This window comes from Balaenoptera musculus, chromosome 17 (genome assembly GCF_009873245.2).
Source record: "Balaenoptera musculus isolate JJ_BM4_2016_0621 chromosome 17, mBalMus1.pri.v3, whole genome shotgun sequence".
In the NCBI taxonomy this organism is placed as follows: Eukaryota; Metazoa; Chordata; class Mammalia; order Artiodactyla; family Balaenopteridae; genus Balaenoptera; species Balaenoptera musculus.
The window spans coordinates 40,079,838-40,094,973 of NC_045801.1; the positions used below are offsets into that span (position 1 = coordinate 40,079,838).

At 41.5% G+C, this 15,136-nt stretch overlaps 1 long non-coding RNA gene across 3 annotated transcripts in view; it reads left to right on the plus strand.

The window, feature by feature from the left end:
• Positions 1 to 250: 250 nt before the first annotated feature.
• The window catches only part of LOC118883676, a 63,840-nt gene continuing 48,954 nt past the window's right edge, over positions 251 to 15,136 (plus strand). For all 3 annotated transcript variants that reach the window (XR_005017072.1, XR_005017073.1, XR_005017074.1), the window contains exon 1: positions 251 to 1,163. This is a non-coding gene — a long non-coding RNA (uncharacterized LOC118883676). The remainder of the gene's footprint in view (positions 1,164 to 15,136) is intronic.

Below are 15,136 nucleotides of genomic sequence, written 5' to 3' on the forward strand. Positions count from 1 at the left end.
AGTTATTATGAGGGTAACATGGTGGTGGGTGCAGAGGGAGGTGCTGGAATTGGACCCTCACCTGAGAACAACAGGTGCTAAGTGCCGGCTTTCTGAGACGAGCCCTGTAGGTCACCTTGGCCTGTAGGAGGCAGTGTGGTTTAAGCTATCTTGCCAGTACCCTCCCCTTGGAAGGGCGCCTAGGGGCGGGAGGGGGCTCTCAGCTGCAGGAAGCTGTCGGGGCGGGGGTTACTTCCGGCAGAGGGCTGATTTGGAGGCAAGCTGAAGCCTCGTCTCCACGCCAGGGAGCCGGCAGAAGGAAGACCCTCACGGAGCCCTCCAGAGCGCGTAACAGGAGAGCTCGCATTCGGATGCCTGCCCATACACTGGGAACAAAGGGCCCGTCGGTGTCAAGTGGAGGCGCTGTCGTGACCAGCGGAGAGGGTTACGAGCTTACAAGCGACAGTCTCGTAAAACGCGACCGGCCTCTCCGTCCTCCGCCCCCCCACGCCGCAGCAGTGCATGCTGGGAAGCGGGAGGCGTTGCTAGAACGGGAAGAAGCCGGACCGCCCTCCGAAGCGCCGCCGTCAGCCCCGAGCGCACGTTCCGGTCCCTCGGGGAAACTTAAAAAAAAAAAATTCTTGGTATGCCCAGATATTCCGATTTAACTGGTCTGGAACGGAACCCAGGCATTGACATTTTAAATGAGCAGCCTGAATTGGGAACCACTTCCCTAAAGCCTGTGCTTGGGAGACGGTGGAGGGTTGCCAGATTTAGCAAACAAAATGAGAGGTACTTAGATGAAAACGTTATTTATCTAGAGGGAAGTTTTAAGTTTTGCAGTTTTAAGAGGGAAGGAAAAGTACTGGAAATGGACAGAAGGTTGAAATTTTAAAATGAACAGGGCAGAATCTTAAGGAACGAAAATAACCGTTTAATGATAAAAGGTGACTGAAACACTATGGAATTGGGCTGATCTGTCACTCAGAGGAGCTGCTACCCAGTGAGAAATGGGGGGTTTGAGAGTTTGGGAGCAATTTCAGGAAAAATAAACCGTTTCATGTTTATGACCCCAGTGAACTGAGATTCCCAGTAAACCAGTGATATCGCTCTGACCTTGCCCCAGAGATGAGCAAACAGAAGCCTGGAGAATTTACGTGATTTGTGCAAGTTCAACACAGCTGGTAAGTGACAGAGCCAGGATTTGAACCTAAGTTAACTTGGCTCAAAAAAAAAAAAAAGGAGTGGGTGGGAGTTAATGGAGTAGAAAGCTCTTTCTGCTGTGCCATAATGACTTTCAGAAGTGTTTTTTTTTTTTTTTGGTATTAGTAATATTAACAGATTGATTCCCTAAAACCATAGTTAACCCATAAAATAGCCCAGGGAAACCCAACTTCATTTGACGTAGGGGCTGGAGTTGTGCATTCTGGAGCCTTGGGGGCCCAGACCCTCTGGACTGGCCTGTTCCTGCCTGCCGGCCCTGCCCTGGGTGAGCAGGGTGAGGGGCTGAGCTGGGACATGCCTGTCTCCCGTCCTGTCCTCTCAGTGGCTGCTTGGATGTTTACTTTGCGGCGATTTCTGCTGCTCCATCATGATGCTGACTGCTTAAATTTCTGTATTTTAATTAAATGCCATCTCACTGTGCCTGTACTTGTTGTGCTGGAGTCCTGAGGCTGTTTTAGGAAAGGGTACAATTTTGTAAATGGAATGGAGAAAAATAAACAAAACCACCTGTTCTGCAAGACTGCGTGCTGCCCAGTGGAGCTCTCCCATCCGTCCCTCCCTCCCTGACTCCCTCCCACCAAAGGAGGGAGGTTCCCTATCCCCATCCAAAAGTAACCTTTAGATGGGGGCTCCCAGTCACAGGGCCTTGGCTTTGGGGGGCTGAGAACAAGCTGTCGTGACAGGCGGGGGCAGCGACTCACAGTGTGGGGGAAGGCAGGCTGTTGAGGGCGGCTGGTACCCAAATTGCCTTATGCTCCGATACGTGAAAGAGGCAAAACTTACTAATGAGTAATACCAGCCTTCGGCTCGCCCATTCCCACCACCTGTTAAAGGAAAATGTGTCTTTCCCCCCTCAGCTCCCCTCTTTCCTCACCCACATGCGGAATTCCATGTTTGCCAGCCTGTCTCCTGGGATTTTGAGTCGTGGGATAGAGGGATGGGTGCAGACAGGACTACAAGAAACAGGAGGGAGGAGAAAAGGAACTAAAGTGGAGGGGTTTGCGGACTGGGCTTTCAGCAACGTTTTTGGTAGAGTTGAGAGTAAGATATAAAATAAGTTTTAGGCTGGGAGAGAAAAGGTATTTTTTTTTCTAGATAATTTGTTGAGGTGAAATTCACATAACATAAAATTATCCTTTTTAAAGTGAAAAATTCAGTGGCGTTTAGTTACATTCACCATGTTGTGGAACCACCACCTATCTATCTGTTTCTGAAACATTTTCATCACCTAAAAGTAAAACTCTGAGAAAGGGTAGTTTAAGATGGTCGATATGGAATAGGAATTGGATCCCTTCATGTTCTTTAAGAGAAGTAAGTGAAAATCTCTTGGGGTTTGTTCTTAATAACTTGAGTTGTGGACTTTGGTAGGACTTTGACCTACCCAAACTAGGCCATAAGGTCCCTGAGGGTTATTGGGTTCCATATACACATACAGTGATCCCACGGTTACCCCATTGCCCCCTGGCAGGAGACCTGCAGGAACACTTCACCCTAAACACAGCATTAGGTCCTGCACATCCCAGACTATGGGTTCCTCACAGTGGCCTTGGTATTTGTCATGACATGATTTCACTGGGTCAGATGTTGGGAGGGACAGGAGGCATTCTCTGTGATGTGTCCTGTACCCACATCCCCTAAGGAGGGTCTGGCCTTAGTATCCCCCAGGAAAGGCCCCCACCAGCAGCTTTGGAGTTCAGACTTTGAGTATACCCAGAATCCTTGAGGTACCCTTCAGATAAGTGGAACTACTCACTCCCATCCATATATTCCCTGCAACTTCTCATTTCTTAGTCCTCTCAATATCCACCCCACCCGCCCTCTCCCCCAGTCCTTTACCCCAGATGACCAGGTGCTAATAGCCTTTTAACTTTTTCCATCTTCATATAATGATATAAGATTATATACACATAGATATATAGATTATATATCTATCAGATAGATGATAGATGATAAATAGATACAATCTCTGTATATGTGGGGTTTGGGGGAGTTCATTGCTTTCTCTGGAAAAATTAGATCATGGATTTTGTACATATTCTATTTCTCACTCAAAAATACCTTGTGGAAATCCCTCTGTCACCTGGTATGGTTCTAATTCATCGTTTTGTGTTGACTTACATAATAATTCATGATGAGACTCTTTCATAATTTATCCATTATTTATCTTTCTCTTGAAAGACTTTTTTTTGTTTGTTTTACGTTTCTGTCACTACAAACAGTGAAGCAATAAATATTCTTAAGCCTGTATCTTTATGTACTGATGCTTTTGCTTCTACCGAATAGATTCCAAGGTTGAAGGGCATGTGTATTTTAAAATTTATTATATATTTCCAGATTGCTTTCAAAAAGACCCAAACATCATATTTTCAGTAGTAAAATATGGAGAATGCTTTACCCACACCCCTACTAGCAACAGTCGCTATCACTCTTGTTTTAATATTTTCCATTCAGATCGTCGTAAAGTGATATTTCATTGTAAACTTAATTTGCAGCTTGTGGACTACTGGTGAGCTTGAGCATCTTTTCAAGTTTGTTGAGAATTTGGATTTGCTTTTCTGTGAATTATCTATTCATAGTCTTTGCCCATTTTTTGATTGGGCAATTTGTAGGAGCTCTTTTTATAGTATTGTTATTTATCATTTATCTGTCATCTGTAAAACTTTTTCCCTCCAAATCTATCACTTACCTATTATCTTAGTGGCATTTTCAATTTAAGTCAAATATGTCTTTGTTCAGAGGTTCTGGGTTTCCTGTTCTGAAAAGAAGATTCCCCAACCCATGTATTTACCTAGATTTTCTTCTAAGCTATTTATTGTTTTACTTTATACAAATGTAACAAGTCTTATATATGTCTAAAATTTGTTTTTCTATATAGCATAAGATGGGATTCAACTTGTTCTAGTAAGTTGAGCTAGTATCATTTATTAAATAATCTATTCTTTCCCTGCTATCTTGAATTATCATCTTTGTATTAAATGCTCACATGTACCGGGATTGATTTTTTTCATCCCCTATTCTGTACCTCTCACTGTTGGTCTCTTCCTATACTAATACACAATGATTTAATTACTATAGCTTTTTGGAGTGCTCTGATACTGATAAGGTTAGATGTCTCTTACTGTTACTCTTTTTCCTATTTTTCTTATCTTCTGAACATTTTTTGTCTGTGTAAGTTCTAAGCACATTTTATCCAATTAAAAAACAAAACCTGTTGGAGGCAAAGTAAGTTTCTGGTATTAGAAGTCAAGATAGTAGGTGGTTTCTCCTTGGTGTTGGGGGACACTGGAGGGGACGGGATGGGGAACTTAAGGAGTGCTGGTTATGTTATATTTCTTTATGGGGATGTTAGTTACATGGGCACACTTAAGGTTTGGCACTTTTCTGTATGTACACTATACTTCAAAACCAATTTACTTACAATCAAAAAATCTACTGGTGCTGTGGAGAGAAATCTAAATAAGATCTAAATAAATGAAAGGGGGACCGTGGCTGTGGATAGAGAGACTCAACATAGTAAAGATAACTAATTCTCCCCAAAGTGATATACAAATATAATGCAGTTCCTATTAAAACCCCAGCCAAAAAAAAAAAAAAAAAACCCACAAACTACTGGGATAATAATTGGCATTGTATTACATTTATATTTGCGGGGAGAAGGAATTTGTTAAGATATTAACTCCTCTGAACAAATTGTTTGGTGTTAAAATTTCTTCAGATTTTGTTTTGGTTTTTTTTCATAAGGTTTTTTTCCATAGTCTTATGTTTCTTTTATATTTATCCCTCAGTATTTTATAGATTTTGTCACTATAATTAGTTGAATATTTTTCTCATTTCTATTTTTAGATGAACATGCTATAGTATAGAGAAGTGATTAATTTTTGTATGCGTTTCTGTAAAATTTGTCACCTTACCAAATTCTTCATTAATTTGAGTGTTTTTTTAAAACAAGAGTTTCCTGGGTTTTCTAGGAATGCAGTCATGTGGTCAATGGAAAAAAATATTATCAAATATTTATGTCAGTTACTTAATTTTATGTTCTTATTGTATTTTCTAAAAACCTCCAAGGCAATGTTAAACAGGAACATTAACAGCAGGCATAAATCTGAAAAGAAGAGATAAAACTATGAGCAAAAAGAAATATTCCAATACTTTATTTCTTCTTTCACATGCTTGTACTAATCAGTTTATTTTCTTACCTTATGACATTTGTTTCAATCTCTGAATCTTGAAGAAAATGTTGAGTTGCAGTGGCAATAGTGGGCATTTTTGTCTGGATTTGATTTTAATTGAAGTGCTTTTGGTGTTTGACCAATGAGAATGATATTGGCTATTGCTTTTTGATAAAGAGACTTTATTATATACAACAACTATCATTTCATTCTTATTTTCCTTAAAGCTTTAATATGGATGGCTGCTGAATTTTATCAAATGCCTTTTCAGGAACTATTGATAGGGTATGGTTTTTCACTTTTAGTTTATTGATGAAAATATTTATGTTGATAGATTTCTTGGTGTTGTGCTTTGTAATCCTAGAATAAACTCTGCTTAGTTACAGTGTATTATTTTTTTTGCCACATGGCTAGATTCTATTTGTTAATTTTTTTTTTTTTTAAAGTGCCTTTCAGCTATTTGGGTATAGTATGAGTCATGTCCACTGGCTTTTTTTTTTTTAATTAATTAATTAATTTATTTATTTTTGGCTGTGTTGGGTCTTCGTTTCTGTGCGAGGGCTTTCTCTTGTTGTGGTAAGTGGGGGCCAGTCTTCATCACGGTGCACGGGCCTCTCACTATTGCGGCCTCTCTTGTTGCGGAGCACAGGCTCCAGACGCGCAGGCTCAGTAGTTGTGGCTCATGAGCCTAGTTGCTCCACGGCATGTGGGATCTTCCCAGACCAGGGCTCGAACCTGTGTTCCCTGCATTAGCAGGCAGATTCTCAACCACTGCGCCACCAGGGAAGCCCTGTTAATATTTTATCTAGCATTAAAATCATGCTTGCTTCATAAAATAAATTGAGAAGCTTTCAATTTTTTCCATGGTCTAGAATAAATTAATTAACACTGATATTATCTATTCTTTGAAGATTAGAAAGCTGAGCTGTTAAACCATCTGTCCTGATACCCTTGTTAATGGTTGATATTTAACAACCTTTCTTTTCTCTCCCACTAAAATTGTTATTCAGGTTTTCACTTGGATTAATTTTGGTAATTTCCTCTAGATCTTCAAATTTATTTTCATAGAATTAGCATATAATAAATTCTTATAATTATTTTAATCTCTTCTGTTTCTGTGATATGGCTCTTTTTTCACTCCCAATTTTGTCTATTTTTTTAAATTGAGGTATAATTGACAGAACATTATGTGTTTCAGGTGTTCTTGTTTATTTTTTATTTATTTATTTATTTTTTAATCGTCCAAAATTATTGTATTATTCTTTTTTTTAAAATTAATTAATTAATTTATTTATGGCTGTGTTGGGTCTTCATTTCTGTGCAAGGGCTTTCTCTAATTGTGGCAAACGGGGGCCACTCTTCATCGCGGTGCGCGGGCCTCTCACTATCGCGGCCTTTCTTGTTGCGGAGCACAGGTTCCAGACATGCAGGCTCAGTAATTGTGGCTCACGGGCCCAGTTGCTCCGCGGCATGTGGGATCCTCCCAGACCAGGGCTCGACCCCGTGTCCTCTGCATTGGCAGGCAGATTCTCAACCACTGCGCCACCAGGGAAGCCCTATTGTATTATTCTTAATTAGAGCAACGCTCTTGGGACCATTGATGTCATCTGCAGCTTTTGATCCAACGTCGGCTACGCGGCTGAGACAAATCTGGGACGTGGGGGGACGGGACGTGAGGGGAAGGGTGGGGCATCACGACCCAGCCCGTCCCTGAGCCCCTGAGTCCCTGAGTCCCAGGGCAGATGCTGGCGGGCAGGTGGCTCTGGGCTCTCACGTCTGGGGAGCATTCTTGTTTATTTTTTTGTTCTCACTTTTCTTTAAACAGACTAGGGAAGGGTTTATCAATTTCATTGAACTTTTTAAGAACAAGCTTTTGGATTTGTTCAGTAGTGTCTCATATGATTTTCTTTTCTATTTAGTTCACTCCGCTTTCATGTTTACTAATTCTCTTTTAGAAGACTTTATCTTCCTCCTTCCTGCCCCTTTCTCTCTCCAGAGGAGATATAATAAACGCTTTTGCTTTGTTGCCTCATCTGTCTCCCACTTCTGGGTTTTGCTGAGATACAAAAGAGTTTTTCATTCTGGATTATTATTATTATTAGAATTTCCTTGGAATGTTCCTTGCCTATTTCAAGAATCCTCATTTAGAATTTATATTACACATTCTCAGGCAACCTACTGTTATGGATTTAGATATTACACATATTTATATAAATAGCAAGCATCATAGCTCACTACTCTTTCCTTTTACTTATTCTTTTTTCCTGATCTTGAGGTCTCTGCTATGATTCATTTGTTGTTTAATTAGAGCCCTTTCTTTAGTATTTTCCCCAGATAGGGCGTGGGAATAATATATTCTCTGAATTCTTGCACGCCCCAAATATCTTTCTTTCTCATTGACAGAGGAAGGCTAACTTGGCCAGTAGAGGAATCCTAGGTTGCAGTCCTTTTTCTCAAAAGTCCGTAAATGTTACTCTCCTAGTTTTCAGTGCAACAGAGTTGAGTGCCAATGTGATTCTCCTTTCTTGTTCTTTTTACCTGTAAACCTGAAAGATTTATTGCTTTACCTTTGGAATTTGGAAATTGACCAAGATACACCTGGGTGTAGAATTTGGTGAAAACTTGTAAGACAGGTACTGATCTTTCCTCATCTGTACCAAATTTTCTTGCATCCTTGTTTGTTGCCTCTCTCCAGCTGTTCCTCCTTCTCCTTCTGGAATTGCTGTTTTCCCTATGGAAGCCATCAGTTCTGTGGTTTGAGTTGTTTCTTCCACTTGATCCTCTAGGCCCTGAATTGAGCCTCAACACTGACTATCGTACTCTTTACTTAACTGAATTTGTTTTAATTTGAAAATCACATTTGCCTATTTAAATTCTAGGCTGTCTTCTGCAGGTGTTTTAAAAATCTCCTCAGCACCTCTTATTACTGTTATTTTTTTGTATAGTTTGTAGACGATCTCCTCCAGTAGCTCTAAAATTTTACAAGTCTTTATTTTTTATGTTTTGATTGCTTTGTTTATTATTTCTCTCTCTCTAGCTGTTGTCCTTCTCTGATGTATTATTTTTCTTTGTTTAATCCTTGGGGTTTGGGTATAGTTGCTAAGAACCTTCTGCAGCATCACTTCTGAGAGTAGTGGAAGGCCCTGTGGTCTCTGTTGCAGGGGCTGCCAGTGGAGCAAACGGTGGGTTGTCAGATCCCTGTGAAGGCACCACAGGAAGGAAGCCTTTAGGTTTCCCATCTTTTCATGAGATCCCAACCTCAAGGATGAAATCAGTAACTTCCCTTTTCAGCTCTTGAGTTGGAATATACCAGTGGATACAGACATGCCCCGGGGTGGGCAGTCCCTCAGACCAGCTCCCCCAAGATCCTCAGTGTTCAGACCCTTTCCTGAGTCCTTCAGACACTAGTGGCCAGGCTCTTAGATGGCCCAGAGGGGAAAAAGTCATTTAACTGCACAGGCGCCCCCTTACCAGTTGCCAGCATCTGTCTGGATTAGGTAGGATAGACAGTCTGGAATTGTGGTTGGGAGGGAAGGGAGGTCAGAACATCTTCCCTAGTTCCTGCTCATTTCTACAAGTCAAAACTCTATCCATCCTTAAAGGTTGTTTTAAAAAACCACTTCCTTTACGAATCTCTTTCTGATCCTCATGTCCCAATGGCTCTCAACTCTGGCTGAACATTGGTGTCTCCTGAGGAGCTTTAAAAAAACACCAGTGCCTGGGTCCACCCTGAAAGATTCTGATTTAACAGGTTGGGCTCTGGGATTTGTAAAGCCCTCCTGGCGACTCTACCAGATACAGCCTGACTGAACATCACTCATCTCACCTGATGTGATCATTCCCTCCCACCTTCTCACAGCATCCAGTCTTTCCTGTGTTATACCTTTCAGGAATGAATTTTATCCTCCTACCAGTAAGCTTCTTGAGCTCACATTCATTTATTCATTCAGTAATTGTCATTTCTTTCATTCACTCATTCATATATTCATTCAACAAACATCTAGTGTCTATTGTACTCCAGGTGTCAGACCCTGGAAGATTCAAAGATGAATAAAGGTCTCTGAGAAAATATATTTACAGACTTGTGTGAGTTTAGTTAGGGTTTTTCAAAGCAAGAGGATCTTCTCCTTGCACTTTTCCCTAAAATAAACTGGGAGGGAACTGCTATGGACTGCTTGCCTGAAAAGTGCTTTTGTGAGAAAAGGTGCTATCACAAATTCAATTTTTAAAAATCCAGATAAATAAAGACCGCAGTGTCAATTGTTGACAGAGACAAGTGGGACGAGCCAGAGAGATCTGTGAGTAGGCAAACCTCAAAAGCCACATAGCACGTAGGCTTGTGTCACTAGCAGCTGATGCTTCCTAACCCAGAATCTAAACTCCGGGAAGAAATGATGGCAAAGTTATCTTTTCTTGCCACAAATTTCTCTTTTTTTTTTCCAGAAGTGGGTGTATTCAGCGGCACTATATGAATAACGTTTGCTCTGAGTCATGGAAATGAAAAAACATTTCTGACTGTGAAGTTTTGGGTGCAGTGTAATGTTTGCCGGTCCCCTGTACACACTGGTGAGGAGTGTTTTGGGGGTAGGACTCCCTGCCTGAGAACTGGGTGATGATGCAGTTCTGGCCCCTCTGGGACATTTTCCTCCATGGTCATGAGCACCCCTCACACACAACTGGGTGCCCAGGTGGTCTCTTTTCATCCTGAGTGAACGTTTGTGTGGACCAGCTTTCACAAATGGGCAGATGGAATGCCAGAGGAAGGGGTGTCTATGATGACAGGCTGTTTTAGGCTAAATTCTATAAGCCCCAGACAGAGTAAGGAAAATTGGCTTCTGAGTTAGAACCAAAAATGCCACAAAGTTAGAGTAATTTTTCCCTCTCTTATTTATTGCATTTAGAGTCCCATCTCACCTATCTGGAACCTAGCCAAGAACCAAGAAAGAAACCAAAAAATAAAAATTTAAAAAAGGCTCTAATAAGCGTAGCTGGAGATACTGGAAGTCCTACCATGTGGGCACTCAGGCACTTTCCATCTAGGAAGACCCAGCTCTCACCCAACAGCCATTTTCTTTTCTTTACATACAGTTTTAACAAGTTTGAGGATCTGGTTATCCAAACCTAGATGGATAGTTACACGCTGGAAGCGATGTAACGGATGCTATAGACGTGTGCACTGACAACCGTGAGAAGCAAGCAAGAGACAGAAAAAAGGAAATGTGCATACAGCGGCATGTCTCCATCTTTTCAGCCCACTCTACTTTCAATAAATGTGAACGTTTCGCCTCCTTCCAGAGTTTCTGGCACCTCAGGTAGATACACCCTCCCTCCTTGCCACACTGGCTGGCCTGAGAAGTGGACTCTTCAGTTGGAGGTTAGCACACAGGAGGTTTATTAAAAGAGTGAACATGGCATCCATGCTGTGGAAGGGAGGGCAAGGAAGTAGGAGTCACTTCTGGAAAAAAGAGAGGAATTTGTGGCGAGAGAAGGGAACTTTGTTGTTTTTTTTGTGGAGTTTAGATTCCAGCTTGAAAATTCAAACTACAGTGTAACCCGACAGTAGCCTTAGCCAACTCCAAGGAAAGAGCTGGAGCTAGCATAGTTCTTCTTAGTTGTCCTCAGTTGGATGAAGATGTCCATCTTATATTCCTGTATTGAAGGTCATTGAACATAAGCTGTCTAGGCTCCTTGGGTGCGGAGGATCTCAGAAGGGGCTGGCAGATGAAAGCTCTCTGTTGACAACGCTCTCTGCAGCTGAGGCAAAAGTCCTTCATGGAAGGAGACCTGGGTGGCACATCACAGTGTCCACCAAACTCCGTGACTCATCCCCTGGAGGGCTAGGATATTCTCACCTTCTCTGTGTCTCTAACAATTGTTTAAACAAGATAGATGTTTATTTCTCTTGAAGGACTTGATTGATGGCTATGACAGAGACTGCTAAGTATCCATCAAATATCCATTCCACATATTCTGGTAATGATAACAGGGCTAGAAAATATTATTTTCCTGTCATCCTCGTTAGTACGTATAGCCATTGGTTTTGGCCAGTGAGATATAAACATCAATATGTGTGGAGATCTGGAGAAGCCTTTGCAGAAGTTGATGGCTCAGCTTTCTCCCTTCTTCCTTTCCACTACCAGTGATGTGGACCATGTAGATGGGCTCTGGCAGCCATCTCGGACCAAAAGGTAACTTTAAAGACAGAAGCTATGTACTTGCAAGGTACATCAGAAGAACAGGAGGAACCTGACTCCCCAGTGACGCTGGAGCCGCCAGACCACATCTGAACGGATATGTCTGGACTTCTTTTTATAGGAGAAATAAACATCTATCTTGTTTAAACAATTGCTATTTTCAGTTTTCTGTTTTACAGCCAAATTTGACCCCAGCAGATTCAAGGGCCAAGCTCTACTGGGGATTTCTTATGGTTGAGATAGAGATTTTTGCTTCCTTAATAATTCTGGAATCTGTCTCCTCTCCATTGCCCCTGTCCCTTTAGTGGAAGTCCTTACTGTTTCTCCCTTGAATCTTCACCCCCTCCAATAAGTTGTCTGTACCGCTGCCAGAGGGATCTTCTAAATGACAAGTTTGATTATATCACTCCCACTGTTAAAAACCTTTCAAGAGGCTGGTAAGCTCTAACTTGTTTGTGATAGGATGTTTTGTCTTATGAATTGAATATTAGGATCTGAGCATGTCCTACTTCATATTTGTGTTTATTTCGTTATGCGGTTTATATCATGTGTCCGTATATATCCAAGGAACGTTGCTAGAAACATCACTGGAAGTTCCTGCAGGAGAGGAAGCCACTGGTGAGCACTGTATCCTACAATAGCCAATGAAAGAACATAAATTTATATGCTAGTAAGCTGGGCGTTGGGCACATCTAAACCCACTTAGGAGTCATAGTCCAGCAGCCACCTCTTTCCCCAACCACACAATCTTACTCCTTTTAGTAACATTTCATTGCTATCTGAGCCATTCCATTTTTCCTTCCTGTATCAGTGCTCTGAGCACTCCCAGGGTTTTTTTGGAATGAAAATGCTGATTACAGACCCACAGCTGAACCTTTAGTCATCTCTAAAGCTCCATAGGATGAATTGCTTTCATTGGTTTTCAGAAGTTATCAGTGGGTTCCATTGTGTTGTTCTACTATATCAATATTCTCCTTCCCGTGAAGATGTCTTTGCCTTTATTTTTGTGTGTGGTGCATTTAAAAAAACGTTTGTTCTGAGATCTTTGTAGATTCACATACTGTTGTGAGAAATAATAATAGTAATAATAATACCCTTCACTTGATTTCTTCCAATGGTAATATCTTGGGTAATTTTTGTACAGTATCACAATCAAGAGATTGACATTGATACAATCTGCATTAATTTAAAAAAAAATTTTATTGTTTTCCTTCTTTTAAGATACATTATATACTTAAAAGGCAGTAACTCTTGCACCATCAAGTTAGTAGAAGATATACAATGTACTCTTTTTACTTCTGTTTGTATGTATTGTACAGAGCCTGTGTGCTTCTTGTAATGTAAATAAAAAATTTTCAAGAGCTCCTTTTCCGCCTTGGGATAAAGTCTGGAAATCTTTACATAACCTTCCAGCTGCTCCAAGTTCTGGCCCTAACTCCTCACCCTTATCCATTGCCACTCCTTACTTGCTCCCCTTACACCCCGCTTTACAGATCTCCACTGCCTGAAAAACCCTCTTCTAACTGGATCTAGATAATTCCCATCCATCTTTCAGCTTAAACAAAGTCTGTAACTCCTCCTAGAAGCATTAGCTACCCTCTCTCTCAGGCTGGGTTAGATACCTTTTTATTTTTTACTTCCTTCATGCCTGGCACAAAGAAGATGCCCAATAAATATTTGTCGAATGAATGAGCAAATGAGTGAATAACTCTAACCAGTTTAAGAGAGTTGGAATAAACTGACTACCTTTTTTTCATTACCTAATTCTAGATTCCACTGTTGGGAGGACTCCTGTTTAATTGCCTTCATATGGGCAGCACCTAGCACAATGCCCTGCGTATACTAAGTGTTCAATATGTGATGGTGGATGACCAGAAAGGAGGTGGGAATTGAGACAAGAAGAGCAATGCGAGCACAGGCTAGGAGATAGTGTGTTCCAGGACACTGAGTGGACCGTTTGGCTCAGAAAAATCATTTTATAGGTCATTTAATCCATTTGACCAGCAAGTCTGGCTTATATCACTGGTTATCTTAATAACAGGCATTTTCCTGGTCCCTCCTGCTCCTGCACCACCAAAATAAAATATAAAAGAATCCGCAGCTTCTGCAGCCCTCAGTTCCGTGAACATCATTAACCCCCACAGGCTCAGTTAGCGCCTGTGCTCATCGATAGCTATTCCCGGGATCCTAGGATCCAGAATCAAAGGGAGTGATTAGTTAGATCTGCTACATTCACCTTCAGAAAGGTAAGATTCACCTGAATGCTCATGTAAACTTAAAATGATCTCCTGAATAGCTACACTATCGTTAAAATTTAAAGGGACACTCTCATTCTCTCAGTACAGTATTTTATTTTAGGGCAACGTGACGCTCCTGGAGCTGGAGTCCAGAAGCCAGTTTTGCAGCCGGTGGTTTCTCTGGGCACCTGCAGCAGCGGCACATGCTCCTGCCCGTGAGACGTTCCTTTCCAGGGTGTTGGGTGCACTCCCAGTGAACCAGAGACAGGGTCATGGGAGGAGGACGCCGCCAGTTTTGTACCCTGGTTCTGCTTCTCAACATGGATTTAGCCTCCTCCATTTCCACATGTGTAAAATGTGGAAGTATGATGGTCCTACCTCACTGGGTAGTTGTGAGGATCCTTTGGGGGCAATGCATGGGAACTTACAACAGGAGCAGGCACGTGGCAGATTCTTGATAAATGTTTTGTCATCATCGTTATTATAAAAGAATCACAATTGACCATGGAGTATGGGGGGCTCAGGGACAGAGGTGGGTGTTCTTATAGGCACCTCTCTTTGTTTTTCATTATGTTAGGTCAGTGGTGCATAGATATAATTAATATTAGGTTTACCACATGTGGAAAGCTAAATAATGCCCCATCCCAAAAGATATCTATGTCCCAATCCCTGGAACCTGTGAATGTCACCTTAAATGGCAAAAAAAAAAAAAAGACTTTATAGGTGTGATTAAGGGGGGAGATAATCCTGGATTATGCAGGTGGACTGTAAATGCAATCACATGTATCCTGATAAGAAGGAGGCAGAAGGAGATCTGACACAGAAGAGAAAGCAATGTGACCACAAAGTAATGAAGTCACAAGCCAAGGAATGCCATCAGCCACCAGAAGCTGGAAAAGACAAAGAATAGTTTCTCCTCTAGAGGGAATGTGACCCTGCTGACACCTTGATTTCAGCCCAGTGAGACTGGTTTTAGACTTCTGTCCTCTCAAACTGGGAGAGAATAAATTTCTCTCTACCAAGTTGTGTTTACAGTAGCCACTGGAAACTAATACACCACTTAACTATTTGGTTGAATGACTGCAATAGCTGTGTTTGTAATTTTTATTTTTCCTGTTTGTTTTTGAAGTTATTGCCCTCATTCATTACGTCTTTTTAGGAAAAAAAAAAGCATTAGAAATTAATGGACCCGAGTATAGGCCCTGAACCAAGATGGCGGAGTAGAAGGACGTGCTCTCACTCCCTCTTGTGAGACCACCAGAATCACAACTAGCTGCTGGACAATCATCAACAGGAGGACACTGAAACTCACCAAAAGAGATACCCCACATCC